This window comes from Euphorbia lathyris, chromosome 5 (assembly GCF_963576675.1).
Source record: "Euphorbia lathyris chromosome 5, ddEupLath1.1, whole genome shotgun sequence".
Lineage (NCBI taxonomy): Eukaryota > Viridiplantae > Streptophyta > Magnoliopsida > Malpighiales > Euphorbiaceae > Euphorbia > Euphorbia lathyris.
In genome coordinates this window covers 11,444,286-11,468,123 of record NC_088914.1, presented here as the reverse complement: position 1 = coordinate 11,468,123, position 23,838 = coordinate 11,444,286, and the positions used below count along the sequence as shown (strand labels likewise).

Sequence of the window (23,838 nt, the reverse complement as noted above, 5' to 3'; positions counted from 1 at the left end):
AGAGGGTGTAGCTGGAATGTTATGGGAAGGTGGCATGGTGATATTGTTTTTATGCATGGGTGGTGGAGAATAAAAAATAGACGGAGAGAGTAGACCTGAGGTAGGAGAAGGAGTAGGTGTTGGTTTTTGAAGAGTAGCAAATGGGAATACTTTTTCATCAAATGTGACATGCATTGAGATAATAATTTTATTGTTTATCAGATCAAAACATTTGTAACCCCGATGGTTTGACGAGTATCTTAAGAAAACACATGGAGAAGATCGGGCTTGCAATTTAGTTCGGTATGTAGAGGGGATAAGGGGAAAGCACAAACAACAAAAAATGCGTAAATGGAAAAAACTAGGGTCACGTTGGTATAGAATTTTGGTGGGTGATTGGAAACCCAGAATTTTATAAGGGTAGATATTGAGAAGATGCGTAGCATGTTCGAGTGTATGAGTCCAAAAAGAGAAGGGAATAGACGCATGATTTAGAATTGTGCGAATAACATTATTGATAGTACGAATGGTTCGTTCTGATTTCCCATTTTGAGAAGAGGTCTGAGGACAAGAGAAGCGAAATTGCATGTCATTAGTTTGACAAAATTGATGAAATTGTATGTTATTATATTCGCCATCATTACCACATTGAAAGGTTTTGATGTCTCGTTCAAATTGTGTGCGAACAAAAGTACGAAAGGAAAGAAAAGTGGAATATACTTGAGATTTATTTGCTAAGGGGAATGTCCATAAGAAATTTGTATAATTATCAAGAAAAATGACATAATAGCGATGACCACTAGAGCTTAAAATGGGTGACGTCCAAACATCACTATGAACAATATCAAAGGGCATGCATGTATAACTATTAGACTTGGCGAATGGCAATTTTATTTGTTTCCCATAAACACAAGAAGAACAAACTGAAGCATCCAATTTCTTAGTACAAGAAATAAATTTATTATTCTGAAGGGTGCTTAAAACATTAGCCCCTGGATGTCCCAAACGATTATGCCAAATGGTAGGAGATAAAGCAGAAAAAGCAGAAGGATAAGATAAATCAGAAGCAGATCTGGGTGTGACAGGATAAAGATCACCCTCACTGTTACATCTCATAATAAGCCCCCCCCCCCCCCCATTCGTAGATCTTTCACTTTGACCACGAATTGGAACACTTTGACCATTACCAATAATTATGTTACGATTTTGACTCATATTAAAATAAGATGTGAGCGTATCTCTATCAGCGGTCATATGAGATGTAGTCCCGGTGTCCATATGCCATTGTTCGGGCGTTGGTGTAATGGTCATAGTATGCATAGCCTCTGTAATATCAGTGGGAATGAAAGAATGGTGAGTATGAGCAACATGAGTTTGTGGAGGTGAAGGACGGGGCCCCAAAATTCCAAGTTGGGAAGCCCATGATGAAAGGGGATGAATGGGTGAAGGAGGAGGAGGAGGAGAAGATGAGGCAGGTTTTTCGATCAGGGTTGGTTTTGGATTAAAAAAGTAGCAGAAGAGAAAGGGAATGCGAGTGCAGCAGTGAGGGTTTAAACTCTGATACCATAACAGAGGTAGAACCTCTTGACGTTTTCATTGATTAAGAAGTGTTTATATACACAACACAATATATAATTAAACCTACAATTAAGACTATAATTAAGTCTACAATCAATGAAATAATAAGGAAATAATCTATTTTCTAAACAATAGAATTTTTCTAAATAATAGAATTATTTACCTATCTAACAATTTGCAGCAAATATATATAAAAAATTAGTTTTATAATTGCTTGAAAATGTGCAATTTTCCCTGTAAGTCTTTTAAGTGCATAGGAAAATACACAACCAAAGAAACATAATTAAGATTGATAAAAAAAAGTTAAGAGAGAAAAAATGTACGTATTATTTAATAGATTACCGATAAAAAAAAGTTTTAATCATGTGATTGTGAGCTGGCAACACCAATCCCCAATTTTATTTTTCTTTTTTGATTGAAATAACATTAGTCGTAGATCTCAACATCAATTGTAGCTTGTGCATATATTAAACATGTGCATTTCTCCTAGAAGGTTCTTTTAATGAACTGTTTTCCTTTTACTTGGGCTATCCAAAATGTTGTTTTAAGCTCTTCATCTATTATTATTTGATATTATTTGCTTCCATTTATGGAAAGTGTTAGTTTTTGCACTCTAACCGTTATTTGGTTATATTTGCTCCTGACTTATCTAAAATTTATAAAATTTCAGTTATATTCATCAATTTGAAATAGGTCATGGGGAAAATGTAATCAAATACAACATCCATTTCAAAATAATTATCATATTTCATCAAATTTTCTCATTTCATGCTTTATGTATTTCATAGTATTTGTCTTTTTAGAGAATTTTTTTTGTTCCATAATACATGAGGTTTTGATTCAATACATGCCCATTAATTAACTTTTACCAAATATACTTTTATTTAAGTTGTCTTTTTATTTTGAGAATAGATAAAAATTAATTAGTTGATGCAATTAATATAAGGGTAACAAAATCTTTTTAATTAAAATTAATTACATTTCTTAATTCTTGTATCTTAACCTTAAAACACAAATATCATGTATTACTTGTTAGGTTTAGTTTCCAATGCAACTTTTTTCTATTTTACCCTTATTAATGAGTTTGATATTAATTGCATTTTTGTCATTTTAAGTTTTCAATTTATGACACAAAAAAAATGAGAATTATTAATAAAAAAAAGATAAAGTGTATTTTAGTCTATGTTCCATAAATTTATTCAAATCAATCATTTTCTTAATGGCTTAAAGCACTTTTTGACCCCTGACCTATCCAAAATTTGTGCATTTGACCCATGACCTATTATTTGATCATATTTGGCCCATAACCTATCAAATTAGATAAAATCCAACCCATATTGAATGAAAAATTAACTGTGTTGAAAAATTAACGGCAGTAACCAACACAAAAATGACACATGACACATAAATAAAATTAATTTTCACTCTATCGAAACACTAGAAAAGTTTTTAGGATTTATTTTTACTGTGTAAAATAGTTACTATTGCCATATCTAGTTGAAAATTAATTTTATTTGTGTGTCATGTGTCGTTTTTGTATTGGTGACCGCTGTTAATTTTCTAACAAAGTTAATTTTCCATTCAATATGGGTTGAATTTTTTCTAATTTGATAGGTCAGGGGCCAAATGTGATCAAATAATAGATCAGGGGCCAAATGCACAAATTTTGGATAGGTCAAGGGCCAAAATATGCTTTAAGCCTTTTCTTAATACATCTGAAAATTTGATAATGTAATAGGTAAGGGATGAAAATAAGCATTTTGGATAGGTTAATGGTCAAAAACCAAAATTTTGGATAGACTAGAGGTCAAATAGTGTTTTAAGCATATTCCTGAAGTATTAAAAGTTCCAAATTATCCATATCCTTGTCTGATTGTATTTAATTTCTTCTTATTTCTCAATAAAATTTATTAGATGCGAAAAATATGAGAAACACTCCGTCACTTGTTAAAATATTCGTCACATGTTAAAAAAATGTCAAATAGATAAAAATGGCATGAACTTTTGAAAGTTCAGTGAGCAGTTCGAATTAAAATTATTGAATGCAATTGGACAAAGAAAACTGTTATTGAATTCGATCTAACAAAAAAAAATATAGAGTTATTGAATACAATTGGATAAAAATAAATTATAATGCAATTAGACAATATTAGAGTGATTTATAACTTTTAAAAGTATATATAGATTTGGGAGACATCTCATGTTTTGAGTACAGTACATGGACACTCATGTATGGAGTTTTTTTTACGCCTAATACACAAATAACCCCTTGAACTTGTTCAAATGTTGCAACTGCCCCCTCCAACTTTTAATTATAACAACTTACCCTTCAAACTTGTCCAATTGTAAAACATAACCCCTCAAACTTGTCCAATTGTAAAATATAACCCCAAATTGCTGACATGAACTGCAATTGAAGAAACATGTGAAATACAAAAGTTGCAATGCTCGTGGAGTGTGATAATCAGATCTTTGGCGTGATACGAATCCGGGGAAACGTTTTTACGGTTGCTTCAAATACAGGGTAAAAAAATTCCCAAATTGGAGTTATATTTTACAATTGGACAAGTTTAAGAGATAAGTTGTTACAATTGAAATTTGAGGGGGCAGTTGTAACATTTGGACAAGTTCAGGGGGTTATTTGTGTATTAGGCTTTTTTTATTATTATTTATTTAAGCTTAAGGAAAGGCTAGAGAGTCATCTAGAAGAGAACTTATACTTTACTCTAATTATGGAGAATTCTACAATCAAACTCACTTAAGGTGATAAATTAATAGCTTTATTACCTTTGAGTGTAGGCTCTTATAAAACTGAAAATGAACTCCAAACCATAAACGTACTTAAAGGAAGTAAGTGGGGTTCATGATCATAATATAATTAAAATAATCGCCATGTGCATGACATAATCAACATAATTCCTAATTTCTTTAATCATCATTGCTATTCATTATTCCTCACTTCCTTTTCCTTGTTCATCGCCTCTCCTTTTGCGTCCCATGATGACTATCTCGAATATTATATACTGTGAGTTTCACTATATATATATATCTATACTATCTCCCTTCATTTGGCATAACTAAATCAACTCATCATCTTCTTTATTTTACAAGATAATGGAGATTGAAGTTGAATTCATTTCCAAAGAATTAATCAAGCCATCATCTCCTACACCACATCATCTCCGTAAACTCCAATTCTCATTCATTGATCAAAATCAATTCCCAATTTCCATTCCTATACTTCTCTTCTATGAAAACCCCAACATTCCCAACCATGAATTATGCAACTTTTTAAAACAATCTTTATCAAAATCCTTAACCATATTCTACGCTCTTGCCGGCCGTATTAACAACTACTCCTACACAGATTGCAACGACGAAGGTGCTCTCTTTATCCAAACCAAAGCTAACTGCAACCTCTCAGATATTCTTCGAAACCGAAACCAATACTATAATAACAACAACAAATTCATCCCTTTACAGCCTGATAAAGGTATACATCAGTATGGATCTTTGTTTCAGATTACCTACTTCAACTGTGGCGGATTAGGCGTTGCATTTGCCATGCCACATATGCTTGGTGATGCTTTATCAATGTTCATATTCCTCAACAGTTGGGCTGCGGTTGCTAGAGGAAATACAGTTGAAATTCCTCCCTTTGGTTCATCTTCCATCTTTCCACCTCAAAACCTATCTGGATTTGATCTCACACAATGGGTCTTCAAGGAAAATGTTGTGACAAAATCATTTGTGTTTGATGCGTTCACAATATCGGGTCTTAGAGATAAATATAGTGCTAATGGTGAAAAGCTGTCACGCGTGTTGGCTTTATCTGTTTTCATATTGAGTCGGATAAGAGCCGCAACTAATAATAACCGGTGGGTGGTGATGAATGCGGCGAACGTGCGACAATTATTGGATCCGCCAATCCCAAAACATTCATTTGGGAATCTTATATGGACGGCTCCAACAGTGATTGATAGTACTGATGAATATTATGAAATTGGGAGAAAGATGAAAGATTCCATTGAAACTGTGAATGCAGAGTCTCTAAAGAAAATTCAGAATGGAGAGTTGAATTTCGCTAAGGAAACATTTATGGAAGGTATAAAAGGAAATATAGTTAGGTTGAATTTCAGTAGTTTGTGCAATTTTCCTATGTACGAAGCTGATTTTGGTTGGGGAAAACCGGAATGGGTAGCCACATCAATGATGTTTCTTGACAATTTTATAATGCTTGCTGACACCAAAAAAGGAAAAGGAATAGAGGCATGGATTAGCTTGACCGAGGAAGACATGGCTAAATTTGAGAATGATAAACAACTTCTTTCTCATTTGTCTAGAGGCTTGAATTCACGATTATGAATAAACATATCCAACTTTGTTATAAACTCTTTCTCATTATTTGTTTGCATTGTGTTTTGATTCACTCATTTATGTGTATTGCATGCCATTTAATTGGTCTTTCACGCATTTACTTGTTTTGAGGTTTTGAATTGAAGCAGCAGAGAGTACATGGAAATGGCCTTTGTAACAGCACAAAATGGTTATTTTACATTCTTCAAAGCATTGAAAGTTGGACACAAGCATCATGTTCCATTATTATGAGTAGATCTGTTCATGGGTTGGGCCGGGCCGGGTTCGGGCCGGGCCTAACCGGGCTTTACATATAATTATCTTGTCCAAGCCCAACCCAGCCCACCTATATTTATATCGGGCTCGGGCCGGGCTGGGCTTGACTATAAAAAGTAATTCCCAAGCCCGCCCAACCCGCCCATCTAATATGTTAATATTAAAAAAAAAAAAAAATTCTAATGTTATTATTTTAGGACTTTAGAGTAATTTAATTTTAGATTCAACTACAAAATTTAGTAACAGGAGTAAATTTTTTTTTTTAAATACACCACACATATATATATATATATATATACAATTAAAAATATTACTATATAATATAAAATCAAGCCGGGCCGGGCTCACTTGGGATTTTGAGAGCAATCCCAAGCCCAACCCATTTTATATGCGGGCTTGAGCGGGCTTGGACCGGGCCGGGCCAAAGATCAAATATCAATATCCAAACCCAACCCATGAAGTGCGGGCCTAGACGGGTTGGGCGGGCCAACGGACTCATGAACAGGTCTAATTATGAGACAATCAATATGCAATATATTTAACAAATAATCCCACTTTCCACAGCAAACAAATCACATCAAATTAAACAGCCACTTTATCTAGAAGGTTGCAAAAAATGATAGACAATAGTCGGGGATTAATCAAGAATTAATAGGATTTGTATTTTTTATTTTTTATTTGTTTATCAACGAATTTCTATAAATTCAATGAAAAATGCATTATACTATCATAAAAAAGTTAATTATATAAAATTATTTAATATAGAAAACTAAGTATATTTGTAACATATAACTTTAAAAATTTACAAACATTCACATTTGAACAACAATATCATTGAAAGAACTCAAAAGTGAATTATAATAAAGCAAATAATAAATTTACAATAAAAAATGTTTTTGTTCATCGTCGCTTAAACAACGGCTAGACGGCCTATGTAGGGTCGAGACGGCCCAGGCAGAGCTCATGCGGCTAAAAATCGCCTAGAGAAAAAAAAAACACCAAAAATAACTAAACAGAACAGATTCTCGATTTCGAACATCCAAACGTTTTAGACAGCTTTAGCTTTGAACAGTGTTTATCAGGAAAAACATAAAGCAGGATTAGTACATCCTATGGCAATTTGGACCACTAATGCTGACATTTTTACCAAATCCTTAATTAAGCTTAAAGTTTTATTTATATGTGCTCCAGCTTTTTGTATAATGTGAGTGAAAATGTAATTAGGGGATAAATTGTAAAAGTAAACAAGTTATTATAAGGGTGTTTTAGCTTTTTGTATTCTAGTCATCGTATATACAGGGACAGTTAGCATAGATTAGGTAATTTTTCAGTTTCCGTTCATCTTTTCTTGTTTTTATGCAATTCTCTAGAGATCCTTCTTCTTCTATACTGTACATATAAAACTATAAATAATTAAAAATAAGTGTAAACACAAAGTGAATTTTTGGAGAGTGAGAAGCATATTTAATGAATTTCGAGTTAATATAGATAATTGTGATAACATGTCTTATTGTTACTCGTGTTTAATTTTATAATAAGAAAAAGTAAATTTGTGTCAATTTTAAGGTTTATTAATTAAAAATTTGGCATACAAGGAAACAGGAGATCAGATCCAATCTTGTTATTATAAATAAACTATTTGACACATGATTTTTTATAGGATATTTAAAAACTCTTAACATTTAAGAGTATTTTAGCCTTTTAAATTAAATGGTCTCACAACTCATTTATTGATTAAACACGAGTGTGGGGAGCATGTAAAGTGTGTCTGGAAATAATATAAAAGTGTATCAAATATTAATATAGATTTAAATTTTTCTATATTAAATCTTTCCTCTCTCTTTTAGATCTATCTTCTCTTTTTCAGATCTGTCTTCTCTCTCTCAAATCTGTTGTCATGGTGAAAATTTTTTATGAAGATGGAGAATTTTGAAATCTATCTCTTCTCTTTTAGATATCTTCTCTTTTTCATATCTGTCTTCTCTCTCTCAGATCTGTTGTCATGGTGAAGAATTTTTATGAAGATGGAGAATTTTGAGATCTATCTTCTCTCTCTCAGATCTATTTCTCTCTTTTAGATCTTTTTCATTCTTTTAGATCTATCTCCTCTCTTTCAGATCTCTCATCGGATTAGAAAAAGAAAGTGGGATGGCGAAAGACAGAGAGAGAGAGAGACCTAGGGCTAGGCGGAATTTGGAGGGGGGAGGCGATGGCGGCAGATCCGATCTTGGAGAGGCGGATCGTGCGGCTGGGGAAGGGCGGGCTTCGGATCTGGTGCCGGATGGAGAGTCGGCTGGCGACGTTGTGTTATCGGCAGGGGATGCAAGGGAGAAAAGGGGGAGTGGCGAGCGGGTGAGGGACCGCTCCCGGGAGCGGGGTCAGGGGGCTTGGCAAGGGGTCGAGGGGTTAGATCCGGCAGGTTGCGGCGTCGGTTTAGGGGATTGGGGGGCTGGAGGGGCCTGGGATCACGGGGGCAGGGGCGCGGCGCCTGGATCTGTTGGGGGTGGTGCTTTGCTTGCGGATCCGCCTAGGGCGCAGGCGTCGTTGCTGGATGGGGAATCTGTGGTTGGGAGGTTGGACCAGAGGCGCCCTGGGCCTGGGGAATTGGTTGCAGGAAGTTTGGGGGGTGGGCGCACGGGATCGGTAGGTGATGTTGCCTGCGCCTCGCTCCCCGTGGTCCCGGATGGCCATGTGGGCAAAATGCCGCCTGCGGATTGTGCGGCGCCTGTCTTCCCTGCTGATGGCGCCGGGCACCGCACGGTGCCTGCCGATGCTAGGGCTGGGCGTTGGCCTGGATTTTCCGACACTGTACCTGGCATTGGTTGTCCTATTCCGGACAGTGCTGGGCAGGCTGGGGCAGCATTTGGGGGGCAGGTTGCCTCGAGTCAGAGCCCTGTTGAGGCTGGGCATGATATTCAGGGACAGAGGAACATGGCCTCCCCCAGGACTGCAGTTGGCAATAACGGGATAGGTAAAGGGTCTTGGAAATACACAGTTATAGGGGTGGTTGAGGAGGAGCTCTGCTTAGAGGAAGTGGAGATGGTAGGGGATTCTGCGGATCTGTTCTCTGATTCTGACGAGGAGGATGGTGTCCAGGATGATCCTCTTTGTCCGGTCATTAGACTGTCTTCAGAAGAGAAGAGGGAACTCAGAGAGAAGTGGAAGGTGTCTTTGATAGTTAAGGTGTTGGGGAAGAGGATCAGCTTTAATTATTTTGCCCAAAGGATTCAAGCCCAATTGACTAGGAAAGGGAAAGTCAGTATTACTGACCTTGAAAATGACTTCTATGTCATCAAGTTTACTAGAGTTGAGGATTACAATACTGTGATCAAGGGGGACCCATATATTATTTCCAACCATGTTTTGGCTTTACGGCCTTGGGTTCCAAATTTTAATCCTCATGATTCTACTGTTAACAGGATTTTGACTTGGGTTAGGTTTCCGGGCCTTCCCATTGAGTATTACAGTGAGAAATTCCTAAGCAAAATAGGAGGCATGGTTGGGAAGGTCCACCATGTGGATAAGACTACTATTGATGCCATTAGGGGCAAGTTTGCTAGGGTTTGTGTGGATGTGGATCTTGCGAAACCCTTATTATCTAAGTTCTGTGTTCAGAACAAGGTGTTCTTTATCGAATATGAAGGTTTACATAACATTTGTTATGATTATGGCATTTATGGTCATTCTTAGGAAGGTTCCCCCAAAAGGGAGAGTGTTTTGAAGGAGACTATTATGGAGAGTGGGAGTAACTCTGTAGGTAACCAAGGGAATGAAGGAAACTTCGGTTCTTGGATGGTAGCTAAACGGACTATTCGTCATAGAACTCAGCTTCCTATTGTGCAGAATCTTCCTCCTAATATTATCAAGAAGGGGAATTCCTCTCTTACTAAGCCTATTGCTGCCCCTAGTGTGAAGGAGAAGCCTACCCCCAAAGCTAGGGAGGAGGCTGGTACCAGCTTAGCGCTTAGGTCTGGCTCTAGGTTTGGTGCCCTATCTATCGAAGACGTTCATGAGCCTGTCCAGGGAGATGAGCTTATGGAGCACAGTATGCCGGGTCTGGAGTCTGTTGTGTCTTCTGAGCAAGTGGTTGATTCTGTTAATCCTCTCTTTGCTTCCAAGAATGAAGCTCAGGGGTCCCCTGGTTCAGGCGGCCCGAAAGATGAAGGAGACTATTGAGGGTAGGTCTTCTATTCTTAGTGGTGATCCTAGAATTGGGAATCCAATGGGGGTTATTAAACCTGGCTTGAAAAAGCCAAAGGGCAAACAAAAAAGCATCCAGAATTCCTTGGCTTTTTCAGAGAAGAGGGGCCTGCGGGTACCTCGGTGAGGCTCTTAGGAGCCCATAGTAAATACCTGGCTTAGGTAGGTTGGTGCGGTCAGTGTCCTCCTTTCTATGGACTTGTTGTGCTGGAATGTTAGGGGTGCGGCTAGCAAAGCTACCCGTATCCATATTAATGACCTTATTAAACAATTTAACCCCTCGTGTTTTGCTTTACTGGAAACTAAGATTACTGGAGAGAAAACAGATGAGGTGGTTAATAAGTTTAAGAACTGGAGGTGTGTTAGATCGGAGGCTACTGGCCGAGCTGGTGGGATCTGGCTTTTCTGGAGGCCAGATCGGATTCATTTTGATGTTATTAGTATCGATAAGCAGTTCATTCACTGTAAAGTGAGCATTTCTGGTATTACTCCCTTCTTGACTACCCTTGTGTATGCTGATCCTATCTTAGTTAATCGCAAACGGCTGTGGGATGTTCTCTTTTCGATGAGTAGCATCATCTCTGAGCCCTGGTTTATTGCGGGTGACTTTAATGATATCGGCCTTATGAGTGACCAGAGAGGAGGTTCCAATCATTATGTTAATCGCTGTCTTCACCATAAAAATAATATGGATTTATGTGGGCTTTCCGACTTGGGGGCTTCGGGTCATAGATTCACTTGGAAACGCAATAATACCTTTGTTCGTTTGGACAAGGTCTATGTTAATGTGTCTGCCCTGACTTCTTTCCCTGAGTGTTCTGTTTTAAATCTTCCGTTCCATCATTCGGATCATTGCCCTATTTTGTTTAGACTTTTGAGAGGCAACCGCCCTAGGGGGAAAAGACCGTTCCGGTACCAGCTGGCTTGGGAGTCCCATCTTAAGTTTAAGGAGTTCGTCCAAGATAATTGGAAACCTCATTCGAATGTCCTGCAAGCTGCTAAAGGGTTCAGGAATAATGTGCTTGGTTGGAATAGGAATGTCTTTGGGCACATTATTAGAAGAAAGAATAAGTTGTTAAAAAGGATGGAGGGCGTTCAGCGTAGGTTGGATGTGAGGTTTGATCACAGTTTAGATGGCCTCCTTAGAACCCTTCAGAAGGAGCTGGAAGCTGTGCCTAGGCAGGAGGAGCTTCTCTGGTTCCAGAAGTCTAGGAAATCCTGGATTAGAGATGGGGATCGTAATACCAGGTACTTCCATCTGTCCACTATGATCAGGAGGCAGAGGAATAGAATTGAGGCTATCAAGGATTCTAATGGGGAGTGGGTGTATGAAGATGAGGCGATTCAGAATTTGGCTCTGGAGTTCTATAAGGAGCTTTTCAAAGAGGATCCTGTCCAGCTAGAGAGGGCTCACTCTGTTGCTACCTTTCCTTTGATCAGTAAGGATATCAGTTAGAGTGCCTTTCTTCCTATTTCCCGAAAAGAGATTGACCATGCCATCTTCAGCATTGGGGCGTCTAAAGCGCCTGGTATTGATGGTCTTCCTGCTGGCTTCTACCACAAGAATTGGGGTGTTGTGAAGGAGGGTATCTATGATTTTATCATAGGAGTGTTCAATGGGTCTAAGGATATTGAGCTGGTTAATAGAACTCTCATGGTCCTTATTCCAAAAATTGATAAGCCTTCTTCCTTTTTGCATATGAGACCCATCAGTCTTTGTAATGTTCTTTACAAAACGATTACAAAGATTGTGGCTAATAGAATCCGGGACATTCTTCCGATGATCATTTGTCAGAATCAGGGTAGCTTTGTACCCGGTAGACAAATGATGGATAATATGGTGATTGCCCAAGAAATGGTGCATACTATGAAGATTAGGAAAGGAAAGAAAGGCATTGTGGCTCTTAAGCTGGATTTGGAGAAGGCCTATGATCGCATCAACTGGAATTTCCTGATGGAGAGTCTGGAGAGAGCTAGGATTCCGAACAGTTGGAGAAAGCTTATTAAGGTTTGCATTACTTCTCCTGTGTTTCAGGTTATGGTAAATGGGGATATGTCGGAGGAGTTCTCTTCGGGTCGGGGCATCCGTCAGAGCGATCCTATGAGCCCCTTCCTTTTTGTTATTGCTATGGAGAGGCTTTCCCACTTTATTCAAGATGCCATTGATATTGGGAGTTTCCACCCGGTGGCCATCAACAGCTTCTGTCCCTAGGTGACTCACTTATTCTTTGCTGACGATGTCCTTATCTTTCTGAAAGGTAATGAGGAGCAGTTGAGCATCATTATGGATATTCTGGATTGTTTTTGTTCGGCCTCTGGTCAGAGACTTAATATCCAGAAGTCTAGGATGATGTGCTCTAAGAATATGAATCCGAGAATTTGTAAAAGATTAAGTGATTTGTCTGGTTTTCCTCTTACTAATTCTCTTGGGAAGTATCTGGGTATTCCCCTCCACAGTGAGAGAGTGTCTAAAGTTTCCTTTAAAGAGACTTTAGACAAAGCCAATACGAGGTGTGCCACGTGGAAAGCCAAGACTCTCTCCCTCGCTGGCCGCCTGACTTTAATTCAATCGGTGAATTGTGCAGCTCCCAACCACATCATGCAGGCTTGTCAGCTTCCGGATCCTGTGCTTAATGATCTTGATAAGATTAACAGGAGGTTCCTATGGGGGGAAGCTGCGGAGGGAAGAAAGATCCATCTGGTGCCTTGGAGTGAGGTTTGTCAGCCCAAAGATTCAGGTGGTTTGGGCATTAGGAAAGCTAATGATAGTAATAAGGTTTTATTAATGAAACTCCTTTGGCGTATGTGGCAATGCCCCTCCTCTCTCTGGGATCGCCTTCTTTGTGGTAAGTATCGAAAAGATAAGATCTTCGGGGGCCCTAAAGAGAGAGTTGTCAATTGTTCCTTCCTCTGGAAAGGGCTTAGCGCCATATTTGCTGAGTTCTGCTCGGGGGTTGGTCTGGAGGTGGGTAATGGTAAGTCCATTAGCTTCTGGTTTGATACCTGGATTGGGGATAAACCTTTAGTGGATGTGTGTACTTCCCCCCCCCCCCCCCCCCCCCGCCTAGTGATATCCACAACTGGAGGTTAGCCGATGTGGTGGACTCTGAAGGGGACTGGATTTGGCCTAAGTTTGATTCTTTCTTTAGCCTTGAGACTCTCCTTAGAATTAGAGGAGTGAAGGTGAGTAATCAAGAGGAAGATATGGATAGGCATTGATGGGCGCTGACTAACAATGGAGTTTATTCTTGCAAATCTGCCTTTGAAGCTTTTTTCCTGAATAGGACTGATAATCCCTCGGATATTTGGAAGACCATTTGGTCCCTTAAAGTCCCCTACCGTATGAGGAGCTTCCTGTGGCTGGGCGTTAAAGGCAGGTTACTTACTAACTCAGATAGGTACAGAAGGCATTTGGCAACCTCTGGAGCTTGCGGTAGATGTAGAGGCCATATTGAATCTTTGTGCCATGCTCTTAGGGATTGCCCTAAGAGTGAAGAGGTTTGGAAGAAAATTCTCCCACAACATACTTTCTCTTCCTTCATGTCCCATTCAGTGAACGACTGGTTCTCTAATGGTATTAGGGGAAAGTTATTGTCTTATATGGAGCATGGGGACATTTTCTTTGCCATTATTTGTCACCAAGTTTGGAAATGGAGAAACGAGGAGATTTTTGATAATAAAGATGTGCTTTTGCCTAACTTAGCTGAGCGCTTCTTGAAGAAACTCTCCTCTATTATTGATAGTTTCAAAGGTGAGTCCCTTGCCAGATCTTCCCAGAGTAGTGATGTCCACCTTGTGAGTTGGAGCAGGCCGAGAGAGGGGGTTGTGAAGCTGAATACTGATGGATCCTGCCTCAGTAATGGTAAGATTGCTGCCGGAGGTGTTCTTAGGGATGCAGGAGGCGCCTGGCTTTCTGGGTTTACCCAGAATTTGGGTTTGGGTTCTTCCTTCTCTGCGGAGCTATGGGGCATTCTCTCTGGAATCCAGCTGGCGATTAGGCTGGGTGTTAAGAGGCTTTCTGTGGAGTCTGATAACTTGGAGGCCATCAATATGATTTTGGGTAATCATGTCATGGGTCTTCATAGCCGCAACCTTATTAAAGCTATTAAGAGGTTTAGCTCCTCATTTGAAATCCTTGAGTTCAGCCACATTTTCCGGGAACAGAACCGTGTTGCAGATCACTTAGCGGCGGCTGGCCATGAGGGGGTGTTAGGTGTTTCTACCCTTACCGTTCACCCTATCGCTCTTTCTCCTCTTCTTTTAGAGGATAGGATTGGGGTTAGCTTTCCTAGGCTAATCCCGGTATAGTTGCTTTTGTTTCGTTTGCTTTCCTTTCCTTTTCTACCAAAAAAAATATAGATTTAAATTTTTCAATTGCTTCCTTTAAATAGTAACACCTCCTCTTAAACTAAATATTAATAGAACTAATTACATGAAATAAGTAGTTTGTTAAATATCTCACATTACTAAATGAGTAAGCTATATGGTTTCATATGTGAGGTATTAACTCCTCACCCTTTTGGGTAAGTTAGACCTTTATTTATATAGATGATTATATTTATTTCGTGTAGCACAAATTGTTCAACTTGTGAACACCTAGCGTAGAATGTCCCTAACTCCGATCCATACGAACAAGAATTGAGTAAACGTCATCTTCCATGGTTGACCAATTACACCTCTAAGGCATATATTGTTTTCTTTCTTTATTCCGCAACCTAGTAACCTAGGAAAGCATTAATTAATTAATTAGATAAATAACATCTTCTTATTTAACCATATAGTAATATGTTACCCTACCAAAAAAAAAACCATATAGTAATATGTTTAAAAAAAACATATAGTAATAATTGTTTATTAAACAAATATTTTAATTATGAAAAAATATAATTAATATTTCTAATTTCTAATTTCTAATTTCTAATTAATATTTATACTACATTCAATAGTGGAAGTAGAGATAAATTATGAGAAGTCTTTTGGATATTTTTAATGAGTTGTCAACGTAGTAAAAAATCAAAATTAAAAAGATTTAATTAATTAATAATAACCGAAAGAAAATTGAAAAGTCATTTATAGATAAATAATAAAAAAATTGTCAATTACTGGCCTATTTATTAAAGTAATAAAAGAAAGTAAGAGTTACAGAAAGATGAAAAAATACAAAGTAAATGAAATCCAAAAGTCACAAATAAATATATATATAAATCATGACAGATAGTATTTTACAATTATATTCATTGGCTAGCGAAAACTAAAGTCCTCATCAACTTTTAATTTTGATGATGTATTATTATTGTTTTTCATACTCTTACAATATAGTTTATAATTTTGTTCTTACTTTCAATAATATAGTCTTATAATTTTGTTCTTACTTTATTAACAGATTCAGATCTATTTAAAAGTGGTTTCCATTGATAAATTATTTAATAGCATTTTCTTTAAGAATTTGGAAAATTCAAACTTTGCTATCTCCAATTGAAGAAATCTGATAGAAATAGAAAATGCGTGGATAAGTAAAATCGAAAAACGCAAAAGTGTCAAAAATTATAGGAAATCTTTATGTTTCTGAAGATCATTATTCGATTTTTTATATATAATAGGTATTATGTTCTCAATTGTTATAAAACAATAGTTGTTAGTTCCATTTTTTTTAGAGATGAAATTTTCTTTCTGCCGTTACCCAGGTTCCATATCTCTCGCTACTTTATCTACGTTTTCTTTATTATTTGTTTTTTTTTTTCAAAATAACTAAAATAAATATTTTGTACATTTGCATTCTTTTCTAGTATATGTTGCTAGGTGTTAGGTTTTCTAGTATATTTTGTACAACTCTAACTAAAATTTAGATTTTCGGCTTTATATGAACTCAAATGTTAGGTTGAATTGAAGTTAGATTAATTTTTCAAATTCAGAACCTCGTGAATTGCACTAATTTTTTCAATTAGGATTTATCTATTTGCTAATTGGGCAAGCCATAAGTTTTTTTTTCCGTACTTTTACTTAAAAAAATATTGCTTGTGCTATGCAATTTTAAACATTGGTAACAAATTTTCTATTGGAAAAAAGATTGGCAGCAAATTATACCAAAACTAGATTTAAGCCCGTGCATTGCACGGGATGTACAAATTTATTATACCTAACAAAATTATATTAATAATACATTTCAAGTACAACTATAAATTTTTTATATAGAAAATTAAGGTGGGGGAATTTTTTTTAATTTTTTACTATGTATGAATTCATGATAATATTAAGAGATAAGTATCAAATTTAACCCAATCACTTTTGAAAATTACAGATTTATCCTTAATTTTTGAAACAGTACAATTTTATCCTTAACTTTTACAATCAAGATCAATTTTATCTCTGCATAACAAATAATTTGTACAAATTGATTGACTATTATTTAAATTTCTAAAAGGCACCCATCTAAAATTGCTAACAAAGTTACAAATTTTATCATAATGTCAATAACTAATTTAACCACAAAAAGTTGACCAAATGTTTACCATGTCCAAACATAGTTATAAGTAACCTATCAAAATGCATGAAATTCTTTCAAGTAATTGACAACGTTGTTTAAAATGTTCAATATAACAATTAAAATTACAATCAAAACAATCTGTTCAAATAAACTATTATGCATAAGTAAAATTGATCTTGATTAGAAATAAAATTTTATCATTTCATTCGGACAAAGGCAATCCCTAATGTTAATAATATTCTACCAAAAAGAAGTTCATTATTCAAATTACCAATAGAAACCATATTTCACTTAGAATGTAAAATTCGTGATGCAAGTATATAATTATTTAACAATCTTCATGGATTATATTTTCTTTTCATGGTTATATTTTCTATAATATTGGCTTCTTGATGTCTCTATAAGATAAATCAATTAGTTTGATACACACAAATAAAATATTAAAGTGGAACTTCCCATTCAACGTTTTGTAATCTATGAAAACGTTACTGAACATATAAGTTGGAAGAAGTAAATAATAAGACAACTAATATAGTGAGCAAAATATACTATTGTATCTATGTGTGAATATCATACTATTAAAACTTTAATAAATATACAATTAACATTCCTTCTCTTAATTGTTTTATCAGTGGTGTAGCCTAAATAATGAGTACCTAAAACACAAACCAAATTAATGAAGAACATGATACTGAGAAACAGAATTATAGGTTGCATAACAAACCAAATTAATAAAACACATATACGTAAATTGAAAGTTTTGCTCTAAACAGTACAAAATTTTCTCGCTCCATGTTTTTGCACTTTTGACTTTCATCCAGCTGTGACTTTGATCAAGATGTTGTGGAGGGAGCGTTGATGAAAAAAATACGCTCAACCACAAAGATCCACAACATGTCATTGTATTTAACATAAAAGGAACATAGAACGACTTAAATAATCAACTACATAAAAGGAATATGTCCTTGTTTCAAAGCAATTCATCAACTATACTTAAAGCCAGTTTTGGGCAGTTCTTCAACTGTACTCAAAGCCGAACCAATATTATTTTGACTCGAATTACTTCCAGATAATATAATATGCAAGGAAAATAACATGTGGAGAAAAATCCATTTAGACACCAGATACTGAACCTTGTTGGATGGTAGTTATAAGTACTTACTCTGTCTGAACATCCAGATATCCTTGGTCTAGAAAAAATCATAGTCCACCAGACCCTATTTAAGTATATGCTTATGTTAATAAAACATCGAAAAAAGAAAAACTAATTGTAGACACGTATTGAAAAAAAGACATGGACTAAGGCTGTCAAGACTTTGACCCATAACCATGAACACTCGAATAAGGAGAAATTCTGTAATACTCCCGGAACAACACGCACAGGCAGTTGCTTCAATAAAAAAAAATAACAAACATTTTTTTGGCTTCATCCTGATTAGGGGTTGCTTTATCCAGCTTTCATATTCCATCTACAAAATCAGTCAATAAGCCCAAAAATGACATTCAATATTGCATAATCACTTAGCAAAGCAAGAGAAACTTGCTTGAATGTCATACCTTCCCATATTCATTATAGAAACTGAGAAGACAACCAAAACAATCAAAGCTAGTAAACAAACCAAAAGAGGCAGGCACGAATGACTTACCTCTGGGGGAGAAGGACAATCTCTAGAATTAATTTCCCATGGAAGACATAAAACCAACAAACATCTAGAGAAATATTGATTGATATTGAGTAGGAGATTCTGGAATTTTAATAAAGCAAAAGGGAATAGAGGAACCTATTGAATTTCTGGAATTTCTCCCATAAACAGTTGTTGTCTGTAAATGCCACATGCATAACACCATTCTGAAATGTTTTTGTTGAAAATGAAGCTAAATAAAATAGAAATTAATCAAGCAAAGATCGAACACAAGGATTTGTTAACGAAGTTCGGCAGTTTTGAATTGCCTATGTCTCCGGGAGCGATGAGCGGTTTTATTATTGATCGTGTAACTGAAAGATACAGTTTTTTTTACATGTATTTATAATGCGTGATACAAATTACCGAAATACCCCTGTACCATACCGCGGGGCTCTGCCCCCGCACCCCGGCCCACTAATCCTAGCATGTCAATGTCGTTCTGCTCGATGACCACTCCAGGATCAGCCCCTTTGATAAAATGAGCCATATACAACAGTTTTCAAGCTTTTTCAGTCATCCAGGAAACCTCATGCCTCCAAGGCAGAACTGATCTTTGATAATTGCAACAAAATGTCTTGATATTTATGGCTAGTAAAAATACTAAGAAAATACAGCAAAATAATAGAGTAACGAATTGAACTTACTATGATTTGCGAAGTTTATAGGAAGCTTTCTCAATCTGGTTTCCGCTGCAAACATAATTTAGGAGCTGAAAGATATACCTAAAGGCATGAAATTAAGGAGCTGAAAGATAAACTACATGATAATATGACCACGAAAATTGCAAAAATATCAGATTTGAATATTTTCATCATTAAAAGAATATAAGAGTTAGAAATTACATTCTCATCTGTTTCTTCATAGAGTATCTAAGCAATTGTATTTCTCATTTTGGGTTAAACTTTTCTGGTCTAAAAACAAAACTATGTCATAAGATCAAATATCTATCTGGAGGTCACATTATTGTTATTGCCTTCAATTTTTGTCTAAACAACAAAACAAAGCAAAACTTAACCGTGCTATGAATCAGCTTATGAAATACCTGCTGATTACATACAGCTCTAATTTTTTTGACAACTCAAAAAACATCCTTGCATATAAACAATAAGGGACGCCACTGTTAGCCTCACTAAGAGAAATAGAAGAGAAAGAAGCAGAACAAAACTGAGCTGCAATACTGCATAATCTTTTGTATGTTCATAAATAGGGATAGTTGTGTCCACAATAGTTCAGTTATTATGTTTCATATAATCCATTTAAAATGGCAAGCCAAATAATAAGATACTTACAATCTGTCAGCAAATGATCTTCGGTGGAGGTAAAGGTCAATGGTAGTTCAACTCCAAAAATCCCCCAAAGTGAGCATGTAGATATCTGTACCTGAAGAAAAAAATGCTTTGAAACAATGTCCATAGTTTCAAAGGAAAATGCTTAAAATAAGTCCCATAACAGCAGCCTGTCACCGCCATCTACAATAGAACATTAGAAACTTCAATTTTACGGTGATACTTGGGAGAACAAAAGTATCAACTACAACAGCTCCGAAATTGTTATTTAGTGATAGGAAGTTCTTCTCGTACATGGCTTATAAGAATAAGAATGAAGGACGAACGGATGAGAGCAGCCTCCGGCCGGTTACCAAGCCATTTAAGAGCAGCCATGAAACTGCAGTTAATATTTAATTCATTCATAAACTGCAGTTAATATTTAATATTTCTCGATTTCCTGCCTAGTAATGTACCAATCAACAAAAGTTCATCTAGAATGAGCTACACATAATATGATTAACGATGAATACTTTTGCAGAAAAATCATTTCCCTTGCAACTGGTTTAAGCATGCACAAATTACCAGCATGTTACTGAAGCATAGATTTGAAAGAACCAATAACTACACTGTTACAGGATCCCAAAATCTATCAAAAGAGAAAAAAAAATTCTGAACAGCCAAACTATGAAAGACCATACAAATACCTCAACTCTTAAGTTGTCAATTTATTCTATATGCAATTTAATTCTTGACATTAGGGATAGAATCTTCCTCCATGTTTGTTAACTGTGGCTCAACGATCTTTACATTTTGCTCAAATACATTCTCAAGAATGGTGGGATTTGATAAAGTTAGAGGAAGAAAAAACATAGAAGGAAAGCAAAATCTGAGCATGATGAGTGCAAGTGATTAAAAAAGAAAAAGAGAAATAAATCTACCTGTAAGATTGATGCTTGCTATAACCCGTGTGAGGAGCATATCAACTATAATTAATTACACGTTCAGATTATCTGCCATTAGACAGATAATATTAAGGATAATGCATTATAAGATTAAAAATTTGAGTGAAACATCACCTTTAGCTTGATGAGGAACTAAGGTTCTTGAAGCCATTTTCTGGCATATAGACCGGATGTCCTTGAATTGAGTATTTCTTTGAATTTAAATATATATTTGAAGTAAAAATGAAAAGCTCAATGTCATTTATCGAAAACCAACCTGCAAAAGGGATGAGAAAAATCAAAAAGAAAAATACATCTATTAAATATCAGAAACAAAAATCTACGGAAAACAAAATTGTGAAAAAAAGAGGCACCAAACAGAAGATTATCATGGTTTAAACAGAGAGGTGAAGAAGTGAGGCAAAAACAGATATTCTGAAGAAGCCAGACTGGTAAAGAACCTAAATCCGGCCACCACCAGCCACCACACAAAGGAAATAACCACAGCAAAAATCGAAAACCAAGAAAAGAGGGGCTCAGGAAACAGGACATACCGGCGCTAATAGAAGAAGCCAGACTGGTAAAGATACCGACGGAAAGAGAGAGCGGCAGCATAAGCCGGACTGGAGACGCAAATGAGAGCAGATGAATTAAAACGCGATGGAGAGTGGAGAGCTTAATATTTGAAGAAGCAGTTGAGGGAGAGAGAAGCAATTAAAAATGATATTTGGGTGAGGGAAGAAGAAGGGAGAGCGAAGCAGTTGAAAATGAGGGCTGAAAAAGCGGAGAAAGTAAACCGTGTAAAAGGAGGTGTGAAAGGCGATATTTAACACAAAAAGTTAAAATATTACTAAAAATATAAAAAAATTACACATCAGCTTGGAGTGAATAAGGGAATGACAAATCAGTAGCCTGAGTTCCTGCTTTTAGTATATTAAATAGATTGTTTAGACAACTATTCTATTTCTTAAAATTTAGATTCAGTAAATCTATAGTTATTATTGGTTTTCTTTTTTTATTCTGTATTTTTATTTCTTTTACAACCATAGACTGTATTTCTTTAAATATAATTTTATTTTGTGCCTTTTTATTTGAATTCTGCAATTCTATTTTTTTAATTGTTCTTTCTTTTTTGTGAAATTTATAATTCTGATTTCTTTTACATACTAAGACGCTCCTTACTAAGAATTCCAAATGCATTCTCTGCATTGATTGGTTTATGAGGGAGGCCATGGATTTGGATGCAGAATAGGTTGACAGAAAAAAAAATGATAAAGAATTACTTAAGGCTTAATACACCTTTAATTTTGTATTTGTTAAAAAAAAATCAACTGCCTCTATAGTTTTAAAATGTTAAATTTACTTCCTAAATTTATTTAAATTAATCTATTAACCTCCTAAAATCCATGGAGTAAAAAGTGATTTTTTTCAAAGAACTAATAGGTACTTTATCTTCTCAACTTTTTTTTTTTTGAAGTGATTGTTACTGCCACTACAAGAAATCGTATTTTTTGTGGAGAAATATTTTGCCACTAAATACTATTTTTTCGCCACAAAAATCCTTAGTGGCGAAACCAAAGTTCGTCCTCATTTCGCCATCCTATAAGCGCCACAATAGGTGTTTATGGCGAAATTCTGTTTCGCCACAATTGTGTATTATATTGTGGCGAAATATATATCCCCATTCATTAGCATTTATGTTATGAGGAATATATATTTTGTCATTGATGAGTGACATTTTGTGACGAAATGTTCGTCATAATTGATATATATGTTATGGAGAATATTCATTTCGCCACTGATAAGTGACATTGTGTGACAAAAATTTCATCACAATTGATATATATGTTATGGGGAATACGTATTTCGCCACTAATGAGTTACATTGTGTGACGAGAAATTCTCCACAATTGGTATTTCTATTATGGGGAATATATATTTCGCCATTGATAAACAACATTGTGTGACAAAACATTCATCACAATTGAATATATTTCGCCGGAAATATGTCTTATTTTGTGGCGAACTCATGAATCCCCACAAATGTATTATTTTTAGTGGTGAAAAATATTTCCCCACAAATATTTCCCCACAAAAAGTCATCTTTCGTGTAGTGTGCGAAGTGGGAGGGAAATTTTTATCCTTAATTAGCTAAACAATAATAAATGTACATTTTAACCAAAAGTACAAATACAAAATAAAATTTATAAATGTACATATACATTAAGATTTCAAATAACAGATTATCAGGAAAAAAAAATTGAAACATAAAATAAAATTTACGAGCAAATAAAAAAACTATATTGTTTCATCGATTTGTAAGTAAACAAATATGATAAAAAAAATTAATAAGAGAGAATGTGTTCAAATATTAAATTGGCGTTTGTTTAAATTTTTCGAAACAACTTTTAATGTTTCACTTTAAACCACATAAAATATGTTGTTTGCTTAGATTTAAAGAACAACAGACTTTACCTTTTTTTTATATAGGAACAGTAGCGTTTTGGAATTTTTCACAAAAAAAACTCATCTTTTGAGTTTGTGTATTATAATTTTTATTTTTATAATTTATTTATTGATTAATTTAAAAGATGTTCATATTAGACATTTTACATACTAACATATTATACATTTTACATTTAATCACAATTAGACATTTTGTAGTTAATAATAACTAGTCACTAATAATTAACCATCTAATAACTAATAACTAACAGAAACAACATACAGCTTTTATTTTTTAACGACATCTATGACTTGTCACATTTGGGTTCTCTTTGACTTTCCCTCTTTTTCTCTTTGTACTATTTTCCTTTTTTTAATAATATTGGGTTTGCTGTTGTAGTGTTCGGAGATGCCGATCTAGTTTTGTTGCAGCTAAGTCCCAATTAATCTGTTATAAAAAAAAACATACAGCTAACATTAACCACAATTAGCTAATACCGAAACCAAATAAGTTTTTTTTTTTTGTAAGACAAACCAAATAAGCTCTTAGTTTAAAAAATTGAGTTAATCTACTAATACCATTGATAATATTGAATGTTGATTTTGATGATTGATTTGCTAATTTT

At 35.5% G+C, this 23,838-nt stretch overlaps 1 long non-coding RNA gene across 1 annotated transcript; it reads right to left on the bottom strand.

Annotated features, from left to right (window-relative positions):
- Positions 1-18,869: 18,869 nt before the first annotated feature.
- LOC136230749 (uncharacterized) lies at positions 18,870-21,534 on the bottom strand. The gene is made up of 4 exons (XR_010689522.1): positions 21,322-21,534; positions 20,903-21,044; positions 20,765-20,836; positions 18,870-19,938 (listed from the first exon to the last, which is right to left on the bottom strand). It is a non-coding gene; the product is annotated as an uncharacterized lncRNA (long non-coding RNA).
- Positions 21,535-23,838: the final 2,304 nt, after the last annotated feature.